The sequence below is a fragment of the Phascolarctos cinereus genome, unplaced genomic scaffold (genome assembly GCF_003287225.1).
Source record: "Phascolarctos cinereus isolate Bilbo 61053 unplaced genomic scaffold, phaCin_HiC Scaffold_2;HRSCAF=192, whole genome shotgun sequence".
In the NCBI taxonomy this organism is placed as follows: domain Eukaryota; kingdom Metazoa; phylum Chordata; class Mammalia; order Diprotodontia; family Phascolarctidae; genus Phascolarctos; species Phascolarctos cinereus.
Genome location: NW_027555625.1, coordinates 138197232 through 138212340, shown reverse-complemented (window position 1 = coordinate 138212340; position 15109 = coordinate 138197232).

Sequence of the window (15109 nt, the reverse complement as noted above, 5' to 3'; positions counted from 1 at the left end):
GATTTGAACTCAAAACTTCCCAGCTCCAGGTCTAGCAGTCTATCCATTGTACTGCCTATCTGCTAAGAGTCTTTATTAATAAATGTTAATAGAGATAAAACATGAAAATGTCTCTAGTAAGATAGTCCCAGGGATCTGTCCTTGGACCTGCCCAATTAACCTTCTTGGGGTGTAAGGTCCTTTAGAAATAGTATGATTCATTATATAATCAAGAAGATAAACAGAAGAAAGAAAAAAAAAAGATGGCAGTTCAGAACAGTCGACTCTGATTCAAGGAGGGAGAAGGAAGAAATAGAGATTTATTGAGGGTGGGGAGGAGTGCCTGGCGTTGTGTGAAGCTCTTTACAAATATATGATATGACAAAGCCAGATGGCCTTCTTCCCAGTACTAGAACAGGCTCCTTTGATGTAGAATTTGCCATAGGAAATACTCATGTCCACATGCTTTTCTCCTCTTTCCCTCCCTCTCACTCCATCTTTGCATGAAGTCATCATTGGTAACCACTAGTAACTGGCCAGTAGGCAATGACACCTCTGGTTACAGAAACCCATGAAACTGAGATTTTTGCTACATTTCAGACAAAATGCTTGGTAAGCTGGGTACTGAGAATTTGAATACTTCTGAAAGTTCCAGAGTGATTTTCTGATGTTCATTTGGTAGAAAAAAACCCAAGCAAGGAAGCAAGTATTCATTAAGCACCATGTGATAAGTGCTTTACAAATACTATCTCATTTAATAGGTTCTATTACTCCCTTTTGATAGCTGAGGAAATTGAGACAGAAAAAGGTTTAAGTGCTTTGCCCAGAGTTCAGCATTTGATGCAGGATTTGAATGTAGATCTTCCTGGCTTCAGGCCCAGTGATCTATCCACTGTGCCACCTGGTGGGCATCAGGCAGATCAGACTTTCTGATACATATGCAATGCTTGCATTTATCAGAGTGGCTAAAAGTAGCTCAACTTGATTTTGAGCTGAAATCTTATGGAATGCTTTTCTCTTGCTCCTTTAAAAAAGCAAGTGGGAGTTTTGTGAATCCATTTGGATGAGAGGCCTGGATGACTACATGTCAATTTATATTCATATAGAGATAAACAATCCTTCTAGCCATTATTCAACTCTGTCCAATGCTTTCCTGCCAATACCTATACCTGCAAAGGATAATAATGGACATTTATGATGCTATTTATTTTTTAAATGCTTTAATGGTCACCCCCCCTTTTTACATGTACAGGGAGTGCCGTTTCAAGCTATTAAACGTCATATCTCACTAAGACTTTCGGGACACTTTTGGTGTTGTCTCATTTGAGACTCCTCATAACCCTGTGAAGTTGACACTACCAGGTTTACTATTCTCTTATACAGATGGGGACTGAGAGACATTAAATACTTGTACAATGTCACACAGCTATTCTGTGTCAGATGTAGAATTTGAACCTATCTCTTACTGACTCCAAAGACTTCCTTTCTATAAATATGTTACATATGTAAGAGATTATTTATGATTATTACTTTACTTCTTAATGCTTTTGCTTACTAATACTTCCATTTCTATAGGGTCCCACGTGGGCAGTTGCTCAGGGAGAGGGCAGATGTGGCTCCCACCTGGTTCCCCCCTCTACACACACACACACACACACACACACACACACACACACACATACATACTACTACTACTACTGCTGCTAGCACTACTACTACCTGCCTTCTTTGCTCCTCTGACTGAGGAACTGACAAAACCAGTGCAGTCTAGGTATTCTATAAACTCATGCTATTCAGCCTCAGCCAGAATCTTTGTAGACACTATTATAATAGCCGCCTAACTGCTAGAAACTGAGACAGGATTTCAATTCCTTCCTCAAGCCTCTCCCCTCTCCAGGCCATCTTTTCCCACATTGCCTGAATCATTATAGTAATTCACAGCTCTGCTCCTGTCACTTCTTGACTCATAAGCCCTCTGTGGCTCCCTATTGTTGACCAAATCAAGTTCAAAATCTTTATTCCAGCATCCAAGTCCCTCCACATTCCTTTCCAATCTGCCCTTTTATCAGTCATATTTCAAATACTTTTTGCCAATCAGTAGGCTTTGTTAATCATATCTGTTTGAATCTCTGTTTCCAGCTCTACATCTGGGTCTATATTTGTAAAGAAATCTATTTTTTTCAAGTTTTTCAGAGCTCTAGAGCAGTGGTTCCTAAACTTATTTGGCTTACCACCCCCTTTTAAAAAAAATTGCTCAGTACTCCCCTTGATGTCTACTTGCTTCAACCCTTTAAGGGTTTGTTGGGTTTTTTTATTTCATTTTTTTTTGAAATGACACATCTTAAATTTAATAATTTATTGTAAATTTGTGGGCTTTTTCCTGCGTTGGAATTTTGATGATGCAATATTGTGCCATGTAACTATATAGTATCGTATTATAAACAAGTTATCACATGTATGTATTCCTGCCGGGCTTCCAGACAATGCATGACATACTCGCCTGCCAACGCTTGCTTGTTAAGACTCGTTGGTGGACTTGACCACTGATGGGTTATAACTTACATTTTGTATGTTTATTTGGAAAATAATGTAATCACTATGACTTTAACTCTGTTATACCACAGATGAAACATGTACGAATGGTTTTTCAAAATTTTCTTCTCTTCTCTCCTTTCCTTTTGCTTCCACCATCCCCTTATTTTTGTCGAACCTGAGGCTATTACAGCTCCCCTTCCCCTGATCATTCCAGGGCCCCCCGGGGGTGGCATCACTCTGAGAAACTCTACTAGTGCCATATATCAGAAGGGGATTCCCTGTTCTCCATAACTTGTTCCTATTCTATCTTCTGCCACCTTTTTGCCTTTGCTTATATGTGGACAAACAATAAACAAACCTTCATGTGTTTATATTACTCCCCATACACAACAGAATGGAACTCTGCTCATCCTTTTGTCTTTACTTATTACCCATGCATACAGGGAATGGGAATTCCCATGTCTCTCTCCACCCTACACTCCCCATTTTACCTGGAAAGTCCCTTCTTTTAAGTGCCACATTTTTCTTAAAATATCAAGTGACCTCTCTCTGTCCTAAAATTTCTCATAATATTTCGCTTGAAACTCAACTTTTTCTTTATCCCACTCTGCTTTGCATCAAATTTCTTAAGATCAGTTTAGAGCTGGAAAAGACCTTAGAGATCACTGAATCCAAGGGTTTTTAAGATTTTTGCATCCTGGACCCCTTTGGCAGTCTGGTGAAGCCTTTCAACTCCATTCTCAGAAGAATGCTTCTAAATGCATAAAATAAAATACACAAAATTACAAAGGAGGCAATTACGTTGAAATACAGTTATCAATATATATGTTTATATGATTATTTTGAAATACAGTTATCGATGTATATATATGTGTGATATAATTATATTGTATGTATATATAGTACTTAAATATAATTATGTTATATTTCAATAACCATATGCAGATAACTATTTCAGTGTATTATATCATATACAACATTACATTATATATTATATTACATATTATATTACTTATGTTATATATTAAAGTTTATATACCCCTGGTTGTTCGATCCCTTATTTTATGGAAACTGAGACCCAAAGAGTTTAAGTGACTTACCCCAGGCTACAAAGGTAGTAAGGCTCAAAGGTGGAGTTTGAACCGAGGTTCTCTGAATCCAGAGCCAGGGATCTTTCTACCATTCCACATTATTTATGCTCATGTCATTTCCTCTTTATTAGACTGTAAGATCCCTAAGAGGAGCATTTCCTTGCATTTCCTTGCATTTCCAGTGCTTAGCACAGTACCTTGCTCTTAATGCATAATAGATGCTTAAAAAATGTTCGTTCAATTGAAACAAATTGAAAGGGAACACTAATCCCAGGATTCTAAGAAACCAGTGGGTGTACTACCTATGAGTGTGGTAATAGTCTATCACATCCAGCAGAGGTCAGTAGAATACAGGCTATAGCAGACAGCACTTAATCCTCAAGTCTGCTTTCTGAAAAGCCTTAGGCAAAATTGTAAAGTGGTTGAAGTTTATCTTTAGTTCTTTTCCCTGTTGGTCCTCCATCACGGCCCAGACCTTAACTAATCAATCTCCTTTTTTATCTCTCATTCCTCAATCAACAGAATTAACCTTTTAATAATAAAATCAGAGAATCTCATCGAAGTAAGGGACCCAAGAAGTTATCTAGTCCAACCAGTACAGAACAGGAATCTGTTCCACAGTCTTCCAACAAGTACTTGAATACCTCAGGTGATGAGAAACTCACTACCTATTGATTTAACCCATTCAATTTCAGACAGTCTTAAGTGTTAGGAAGATTTTATTCACATCAAACAAAATCAGATCCTCTGTATTTCTGACTATTGTTCATAATTCCTCCCTTTTGGGTAGAGCATAACATATCAGATCTGTCTTTCATGTGGCAGCCTTTTGAGTCTTCCTGAGACTTCTCTTCTTTAGGCAAAAAATCCTTAGTTCCTTCAAAAAAGCTTAAGTCCCATCATCATTCTGGTTATCCTTCTCTGGACACCCAGCAGCATATCAATGTTCTCCCTGAAGGCACCTAATCAGAACGTTTATTAAACCACTATTATATATGGATAGCTAAGTGATGCTGTGCACAGAGTGCTGGGCCTGGAGTCAGGAAGACTCATCTTCTTGAGTTCAAATCCGACCTCAGATACTTACTAGCTGTGTGATCCTGGTCAAGTCTCTTAACTCTGCCTCAGTTTCCTCATCTGTAAAATGATCTGGAGAAGGATATGACAAAATCACTTCAGTTGTTCATTGTTGGCCCTTCATTTTTTGAAGGTGACCAATGACATGGGTGATGTCTTGACTCTCACGTGAACTGGATTTAAGTGATGCAGGGTTGTTCAAAGTCATCATCCTCACTCTCTCTTCCTGAGTCGTCAAAGTCCAGTGACAAAACAAAAGTCAAGATGCCTGATGATGTCCCAGGATGCAGTGGATGATTTTGGCATCTTTGATGTCTGACCAAGCTTGAGGCACTCCATAGAGCTTGCTTCAGCTGCCTTCATGCCTCATCCATCCATTCCATGGGGAAAGTCTTCACATGCTTGGAGTAGATATCCCTCTAACTCCCTGACAGGTCTAATGCCTATTGATCAACTTGGTTTAGCCCATCTGCCCATTCAATTTACTGGGGTGTGGCTGCTACTCACACTACAATTTCTTATAGCCAAGGGTGAGAGCGGGGTGGACATAAAAGTGGGTAGACACCAAAGGTAGTGGAGCAGCCCTAAAAAGGGCTTGGTAGCCCTCACATCAGAGGGCTAGTCCCATACACTCCATGAACCCAGCATCTCTGCCAAGAAAACTCCAAAAGGAGTCATGACGTGTCAGACGTGTCTGAACAACAACAAATATATGCCCAATGCTTCATTCACACTGATTTAGTGAATGATTGAAAGGAGAGATGGGCTGTGTGACTGTGGTCATAAATTGTCTTGAGTAAAGAAGGGAGGCCTTGATCTGATTGAAAGTGGACAATCAGTCAGCAACCAACAAGCATTGATTAGTTGCTTAGTAGGGACCTTGTGTTGTACTAGGCACCAGGAATACAAAGGCAAAATTAAATAATCCCTGTCCTCAAGGAGCTTACATTCTACCTAGGGAGACAAATCTAAATATATTAGTGTTGAAAAATAGAGAGGTAGTTGGATGTCTTGTGTAGAGCTGGCCTCAGAGTCAGAAAAACCTAAGTTCAAGTGCTACCTCACACACATACTGACTGTATAACCCTGGGCAAGTTACTTAACACTTACATACTATTCTCTCAGACTTTAAACTGCAGAGATAGTGGTGACTTGCATTAATTACTAGAGTAAGTGTTCTCACTTGGGAGTTCCTCATTCCAATAAAATCACAGGCCATTCCAAAATAAATACAAGGGAATTCTTGAGGAAAAGGCACTAGGAGCTGGAGGGATGAGGAAAGGCAGACAAAAATATGGGACTAGAGCTCTGGAGAGCTTGAAAAATATAAATTTATTTGGAAATAGAGACTCAAATGTAGAGCTGGAAATATAGATTTGCAGAGATGTGATTAACAAAGCCATGGGACTAGATGAGATTACCAGAGGAGAGAGGGTAGAAAAAGGAAGGAAGACAGTGGAGGACAGAACAGTGGGGACCACCCACAGTTAAGGAGCAACTAGAAAATGAGAAGCCAGAAAGGAGATGAAGAAGGAGAGATCACAGAAGCAGCAGAACAGCAAGAACGTATTGTTATAGAAGCTAAGGGAAGAGAGAGTGTTGAAAAAGAAATGGTGGGTAACAGTGCCTGCCAGATGGTATAAAGGCAGCAGGCATTGAAGAGCACTAGGCTTAGAGTCAGGAAGAACTGAGTTCAAATGTGGCCTCAGACACTTACTAGTTGTGTGACCCTGGGCAAGTCACTTAACCACATCTGCCTCAGTTTCCTCAATGGTAAAATGATGATAACATGAGTACTTACCTTGCAGAGTTTTTGTATTTCTGGAATTCCATGAGTATGAGCTTCCAGCAAAGCCCAGTTTTAATTTCAGGATTGATCTTTCCATCTTGTCCATTGTCTTGTTCTTACTAATTGAAATGTGAAGTGACTCGATCATAATATTGGAAACTGGAGGGGAACACTGATAAAAGTTTAACAACCAACTCTCTGGAAAAAAAAATATGCATACAACACACTTAATTTTAATTTTCATTATTAACATTTTCTCCATCACTTTCTTAAGTCTAAGCAATCAACAAAATAATAAATCAAGCATTGATTCGTAGTGTGTTGATTTTTTAAAAATTTATTTATTTTTAGTTTTCAACATTCACTTCCACAAGATTTTGAGTTTCAGATTTTCTCCCCATCTCGTCCCTCCCCCCACCCTAAAATGGCATGCATTGTGAATACCCTTTCCCCTAATCTGCCCTCCCTTCTATCTCTCTCCTCCCCTTCTAGCATGTTGATTTCTGATGTGTACATGCTCACACTGAAAATTTAACAATCAGTTCTCCCAAGACTATACAAGCTGTTTCTAGCACACCCCTGGTGAGGTGGGAGTGTTAGCAGTTCCTTGTTGTGGCCTCAGTTCCTCCTTAGTATATGCAGAATCTCTAAAGATGTTACCTCTAGGAGGCAGTTTGGTATGGTAAAAAGACTGGGGATGTAGAGTCAGAGTATCTGGATTTTTATCTCACTTTTGCCACTTCCTACCTGTGTGACCCTGAACAAGACACTTAACCTCAGTAGGCTCCAGTTTTCTCATCTATAAAATGGGGGGATCCCTTCCAACAATAAATCAATGATACTATGAAAACTGAAGTGAGTCTCTAAGCCCACCTATTAATACTACTTAGAAAAGAGCAGAGATGCCCAAGATTTAAGCGGGAAAAAAAAACCTCAGCAAGATCTCATAAAACACCCTTTTATGAGAAGGTATAAAAGGGTCATAAGAGATACAATTATTTCTTATTAATCTAATATGTAATGGATGTTCTCTTAGACTCAGTTAATTTTCTTCACATAATTGTGTTCCAATTCAAGAGTTCAATTTCTATTCATTATTGCTCTGACCATGAGTAATGAATGAAGTGAGGAGTAAAGAGAATTCTCAGGGGCTCTAAGAGTGTTGAGAAGCAGGCCTTTGTTTGATGATGAGACGGTTGATAGAGTACTGCAGGATAAGAGCCATACCAGTATTAATATTCATGCTTTAAAGAAACCAGAAGACATAAAGAAGGGGCAGCTAAATGGAAGGCTGACTCACAGATTGCGAGAGGCAAGGCATCAGTCTCATCCTTTGTCTCAAAGCAGCATAAAACATCATTTCATGGGACACTTGGTCTTTGGACCTTGCAGTGCTCATGATGAAAATAACCTGCTGCTATGATAAAGGAAATTTATACATCCTCTTTTGCAAAGGATGAAGAAGCTATCATGCAATGTAACTAGGGCTGGGAGGGAGGGACATAAGGAAAATAGCACCTTGTTTTGCCTAGAGGCATCTACGTGGTAGATGTACTACTGGATACGGGTTGGACTTGGAGTCAGAAAGACTTGAGTTAGAATTTGGGCTTAGATGCTTACTAGCTGTGTGACCCTAGGCAAGTCTTTTAACTTTTGTATGCCTCAGTTTCCTTATTTTTAACATAGGTATAATGACAGCAATTATTCTCCCAGGAAAGATGTTGTAAGGCTCAAATGAGATAATATTTCTAAAATACTTCGCAAGCCTTAAAGTGCTATATAAATGCTAGTTTGAAGTCTTGTTTATCTCATTTAGTGATTTCTTCTCATACATTTCAATTGAATAAACTTTTATTGAGGACCTATTATGTGCAAGACCCTATGTTGGGTACTATAGAAGATAAAAAAAAAAAGAAATAGTTCTGCCCTCAAATAGCTCATAATCTACTAGGAGAGATAAGATATCTGCAAATAAATATGGACATTACATGTTAAGTGTAGGTAGTGTTCCTGGGGTGAAAGCAGTAGGAAAGATAGATTGTGGCTAGATCATGGAAAGCATTGAATATCATGCTAAGGAATTTGGACTTTAGTCTTTAGGTAATGGGGAGACATTGAAAGTTTTTGAGCAAGGGGTTAAAAAAGATAGAAACCATGGGTTAGAACACTTAATTTGACAATGGCATATAGAATGGATTGGTATATGTTGGGAAAGACTGCAGGAAGGAAGGGAGGTCAATCAGAAAGCAATTGCAGTGGCAGAGTGCGAGAGAAAGGGGAGAAAAAAGGGTTGAAAGTAAACTCTTAGATGTAGGGTCAATGAAGAGGGGGAAATCACTGAAATTTCTAGTGTGAGTAATTGGAAGGATGGTAATGCCTTTAACATAAATGGGAAAGTCAACATGGAAAGCTGATTTGTAGGAAAAGAGTATGGATTCAGTTTTGGACATGTTGAAAATGAGTTGCAGGAATGGAGAAAGTTGCAAATAAGCATCTGCAGTTTCAGTGAGCTTCTGACCCTTCCTCATCCCCCATTTCATCTCTCTTTTATGTGTGGTCTTCCCCCAAGGAGAACATAAGCTCCTTGAAGTTGGGGATTGTCTTTCCTTTTGCCTTTCTTTGAATCCCCAGGTACTTAACACAGTACCTGGCACATTGTAAGTACTTAATAAAAGGTCTAGTGACTGTGGAGGATGCAGGTCAGTAGACCATATATTTCCTGCTATTCGTGAACTTCCACACTAATTCCAGAGACAAGACATCCCCATATATAAAGTTGGGTTACAACACAGAACTTGCTAAATGAGTAGTGCATGTTGAGAACCCAGAGGAGTCAGACAATATTGCCAATCTAGTAGGAAAAAGAAAACCTGTAGAAGAGCTGGGACTTCCTATGGACCCTGAAGGATGAGTAAGAGTTGAGTAGTTTCATTGGTTTCCTAGGCTCATAGAAGTTAGAGCTGGAAATGACCTTAGAGATTATAAAATTTACACACTCTTCCATTTTACAGATAAGTAAACTGAGGTACTGAGAAGTGAAATGATTTTCCCAGGTCACATATATAGTAAGTGACAGAGCTGAGGTTTGAACTCAGAACCTCTGCTGACAAATCCAATACTCATAGAAAGATGAACAGGTGTGCATTGGAGGTGGGGTGAAGGCCAGGGAAATGGTCAAGGAAAGGACAAGGTAGGAATGTAAAATGTACTCACAAGGGAATTTAAAAAGAAAAATCTGACGAGGGTCTGAGTTGGGAAAGTGGTTGAACATAAGTCTGAAAATATGGGTAGGGCAAGATTGGGGGGGGGGGAAGGTTATATTTCTAGATAAGCACTTCATCCTATCAGCAAAGAGGAGTCATTTAGGAAAATTTAATTTGGCATCCTGCTCAGATTGTCTTGACTGGAGATAGTGAGAAGAATTAGGGGATTACTACAGAACTCTTGGCATATTTCCTTTTTCTGCCAGATAATTTGATTACATATTTTCAAAGCCAAGTAGGAAGAACCTAATATGTTCACAATAGGTTAGAGAGTTAGTTTTCTTGCTAATTCTCATTAAAGAACTGCTGCATTTTCTTGATAAATGTCACATCTATCAATTTCATTTTATATCCACATATGTCAAGCTGTACCCATTGAGAAGTCCTCATAAATAACACGAGGCTTAAATACCAAGCCCAACACCTGTCTTTCTCATTCCAGCAGAGGAGCTCACTATTTACTTCTTAATTTAATCACGAGGCAGTTAGGTAGAGCTGGGCCAAGAATCAGGAAGTCGTGTGTTCAAATCTAACCTGAGACATTTATTAGCTGTCTGACCCTGGGTGAGCCCTGTTTATCTCAGTTTCCTCATTTGTAAAATACGGATGATAATAATAGCACCTACATCCCAGGGTTGTAGTGAGTATCAAATGACAATAATTGTAAAGCACTTACCGCAGTGCTGTAGGAAGTGCTATGTAAATGTTAGCTACTATTGTTATTGTTATTGTTATTGTTATTGTTATTGTTATTGTTATTATTACCAAATCGGAGAATCATAGCAGTTTAGAAGGAACTGTACGGGTCACCTCATCCATCCTGATCTGAACAAGAATTTCCTCTGTAATATATACAACGAGTAGTTATCCAGACACCATTCGAAGAGCCCTAGGGTTAAGGAATCTTTGTCTTAAGGCAACCCATGCTCCTTTTGGATAGCTGTAGCTGGTAGGGAGTTTTTCTTTATGTTGACCTATATATAAGCTGCTTCTTTGTAATCTTGCTCATTGTTCCTAGCTCAGCCCATTTTGGCCAAACAGAACGAGTCTATTTTTTTCTTCCACTTTTTCCACACCTGACAGGCTTCAAGTAGTTGAAGACAGTTATCCTATGCTCATACCCTCTCCATTCTGCACACGTGCCCCCAACCTCATTACACTTCAGAATCTTTTCAGGCTAAACAACTTGAATTTCTTCACCTTATCCTCCCAAGGTGTTATGGTGTGGTCTTCAGCTCTCTCATTCTCTTGGTTGTCTGCATAAACTGAGATTTCAGATCTAGAAACATAGACATCTTGGTGATTGTCCCTAGTTCAATCCTTTGGAGTTGAATAGAACAAGACTCATTTCTCATATAATGAGCCTGAATGCTGCACCAGAATCCATGAAGTGAAAAGACCTAGAGGAAGGTCCCAGGTACATCCTCTGAGAAAGATTTATGGAAGGATATAGATAAGAGTTGAAAAGCAGCATGGTTTAGTCTGGGGCATCAAACTCAAAGAGAACGGGCATCACTAAACTTACACTGGGCAGCTGGGTGGCCCAGTGGATACAGCGCTGGGCCTGGAGTCAGGAAGACTCATCTTCCTGAGTTCAAATTGTCCCCTGACACTTACTAGCTGTGTGACTCTGGGCAAGACACCTAACCCTCTTTGCCTCAGTTTTCTCATCTGTAAAATGAGCTGGAGAAAGAAATGGCAAACCATTTCAGTATCTTTGCCAAGATAATCTCAAATAGGGTTATGAAGAGTTCATGACTAAACAACAATAAAACCTACATAAGGATCACTGTGGTTATATATTGACAGTTTTTAAATGCACCTATTTTTATTGTATTTTATTTATTTTGCTATTTCCCTATTATATCTTTTTTTTTTCTTTTTGGGCAAGGCAATCAAGGTTAAGTGACTCGCCCAGGGTCGCAGTTAGTAAGTGTCAAGTGTCTGAGGGGGAATTTGAACTCAGGTCCTCTTGACTCCAAGGCCAGAGCTCTCTCCACTGCACCACCTGGCTGCCCCTCCCAATTTCATCTTAATGTGGTTCAGGCCACACTTGGGAGTGTTGTGAACCTCATGTTGGACACCTCTAGTGTAGTGGCAATTCTCAGAGACAGGAGGACTTAGGTTTAGGTCATATCTCTGAGCCATTACTAGCTTTCAATCTTATCTTAGCCATTTACTACCTGGGTTACATCTGTGTCAATGGGGCCCAGTTTCCTCTATCCTAATATCCTTCCAAGCCTAAAACCCCTATAATCCTATTGCATCCCCTTCCACAAGCTTCCAGGTATTGATTGCATAGCCTTCTTTGGAGAGGTCATTTCCACTTGTTGGGATGGGACAGTATGAGATCTTGCAGCCCTGTAAAGTTTAGGGACACAGGAGTGTCAGACAGACAAGGGAGGAAGACAGCCTCAACAGCAGAGGGGGCCAGGTAGAAGGGCAGAAACAGATAGGTTTGCAGCCAGAATATTAACAAATTTCCCTTTGCCTTCCACATCAACTGTTAATTCAAATGGTTGAGGGGCATCTACATCCTCTCTCCTACTTCTTCATCCACGTAGAGATTTATCTTGTTATTATTCATGCTGACTTCTTATTGCTGAAATGATATTTTGTAAGCCTGATTAATCTTTTGATAAAATATTTGTTCTTCATTGTCTTGCACTGAGTTATGTCATGAAGGCTGAGAGGGCAAGGGGGCAGCACTGAGGAGGTCTGGCTTTTCATAGACTCTGTTAAGTTAGATCTCTTCTGTACTGGCTTGTCAGTCAAAGGTACTGCCTAGGGGCAAGCCAGTTTTTATCACAACTTTGAAAACCTTTAATCTCCCACAGAACACAGAGAATTCCACATGCACTTGGAGAAAATTATTTCCCCATTGTAACTGTATGTGGAGATCAGTAGGAGCAATGATGTTCTTGAGGCAGTCCCCATGTCCCTGAAGCTGGAGAAGGCTAGAAGAAAGGCTATGAGGGGTCTCATGCTACTCTCTGAGTAAACCACATTTCTAACATCATTACAAAATGGAACATAGTATACAAAACAGTCAGATCTTGTTTATCAGTCACTCAGTCATTCAGTCACAAAGCATTTAAGTGGCTTCTATATGCCAATCATTGTGAAAGGGATGGTGGTATGAAAAGAAAAATGAACTAGCCCCGACTTCCAAGGGGCTTATCAGCTAGGATTCATTCATGGGCTGGATTTGCAGTCACAAGAGACCTAGGTTCTATTACAGACATCAATTGTCACTACTCATATGATGCACAGGCAAGTCATTTCACCTTTTCTATAAAATATATTCAATGTCTATACAGCCAGGTAAGTGGTACTGGACCTGGAGTCAGGAAGACCTGAATTCAAATATGCTTCATATACTTATTACCTGTGTGACCCAGGGCAAGTCACTTAATCTTTGTCTGCCTTGGTTTCCTCATCTGTAAAATAAAGGTAATAATAGCACCTACCTTCCAGGTTGGATGTTGGAAGACCAAATGAAATATTTGTAAAATGCATTGCAAAACTTAAATTATTATTTAAATGCTTTCTTCCTCCTCCTCCTCCTCCTCTTCTTCTTCTCCTTCTCCTTCTTCTCCTCCTCCTCCTCCTTCTTCTTCTTTTTCTTCTTCCCCTTTCTAGTTTGTACAGGCTACTCAAAGTCAGGGCTTCTCACTGCAAAGTCCTCTATGAGCCATAAAATCAGCCTGAGGTTGACATTTCAGTTTGATTACTGTGTTTGTGCTTGACTGCAGATTGAGATGAACCTTTTTGTTTCCACGTTTCACCCCTCCTCCCTGATTCCCATCCCCAGTATCTAATTCCCAGTGTCCAGCCTCCAGACACTCAGTGAGTAGTATTTGTTGCCCAGCCCAACTTGAAAGTAACAAGGGAGGGGCAGCTAGATGGTGCAGTGGATAGAGCACCAGCACTGGACTCAGGAGGACTTGAGTTCAAATCCATCTTCAGACACATAACACTTACTAGCTGTGTGACCCTGGGCAAATCATTTAACCCCCTTGCTTAACCAAAAAAAAAAAAAAGACACAAGGGGATGACAAATCATAGAATAGTGAAAAGCATAAGATTTATGGTTAGAAGGGACCTCAATGATAAGCTAGTCCAATCCTTTCATTTTGTAGAGGGAGCTAGAGAGGCTGAGCTCTGAGCTTGGAGTCACATAAAACCTGTGTTCTATAATGAGTATTCCTCCAATCGATTAATTTTTATCATCATAGGCAAGTCACAACCTCCTTGAGCCTGAAATTCTTCATCTATAAAGTGAGAATAATAACATTTGTAATGCCTAAGTCACAGGGCATTTATAAAATTAATCAAGATGTATGTAAAGTGCTACACAAACCTAAAGATATTATAATAATAAGCAAGCTAAAAGTATATATGTCTGAATGGAGTATTTGCTAAGTGCCCAGCACTTTGCTGAGTACTAAGGAAGGTGCCTGCTCTCAAGGGATTATTAGGGAACAAACCATGAGGCATATTGATTGTAAATGCAAAAGAACTTCATAAAAGGGACAAATCATCAAGGCCTCAAGGAAAAGATGCTGAACTTGGGAGCCAGAAGTCTTGTGCCTGTCCTTGCAATCCAGTGACAGTGGCTTCCATGATATTCCTTGAATAAGACATTCCATGCATTTCCCCTGGCTGTTCCTCATGCTTGGATCTTTCTCCCTCTTCGTCTCTGCCTCCTGGCTTCCCTAGTTTCCTTCAAGTATCAGCTAAAATCCCATCTTCTACAAGACCTTTCAATACCTTAATTCCTTTAATTCTAGTGCTTTCCTTCTACTGATCATCTCCAGTTTATCCTGTACTTAACCACAAGCAAAGCAGAATTGCAGTAGCTCAGAAGAAACACAAGGTGTGCAAATTTAGACATCTCCATCCCAAATGTTCACATGGGCTATTCATGCCCCACCTGTGGTAGAGCCTTCCAAGCTCCTATTGGTCTGATCAGCCACAGTCAGATACCTTGACACCAACATTGTGATGTCATTTTGGTCCTTTTTGAGGACAACAACCAACCAGCTTGTTTGTATGTAGTTTTTTGCATGTGGTCTCCCCCCCTAGATTTTGAGCTCCGAGAGAGAGCAAGGACTATCTTTTGCCTTTATTTGTATCCCCAGCACTTAGCACAGTGCCTGGAACATAGTAGCACTTAATAAATGCTTGTTGACTGACCCACTGGTTCTCCCATTTACTAAGTTGTGTGATCTTGGAAAGTTACTTCATTTTTCTGAGCCTCGAAAGTTTCCTAATCGGCAAAGTGCCCATAAGAATATTGGTAGTAACTACTGAATAGGATTGTCATGTTGTAAGCCTTCAACCACTATATAAGTGTCCATGGGAACTACTGT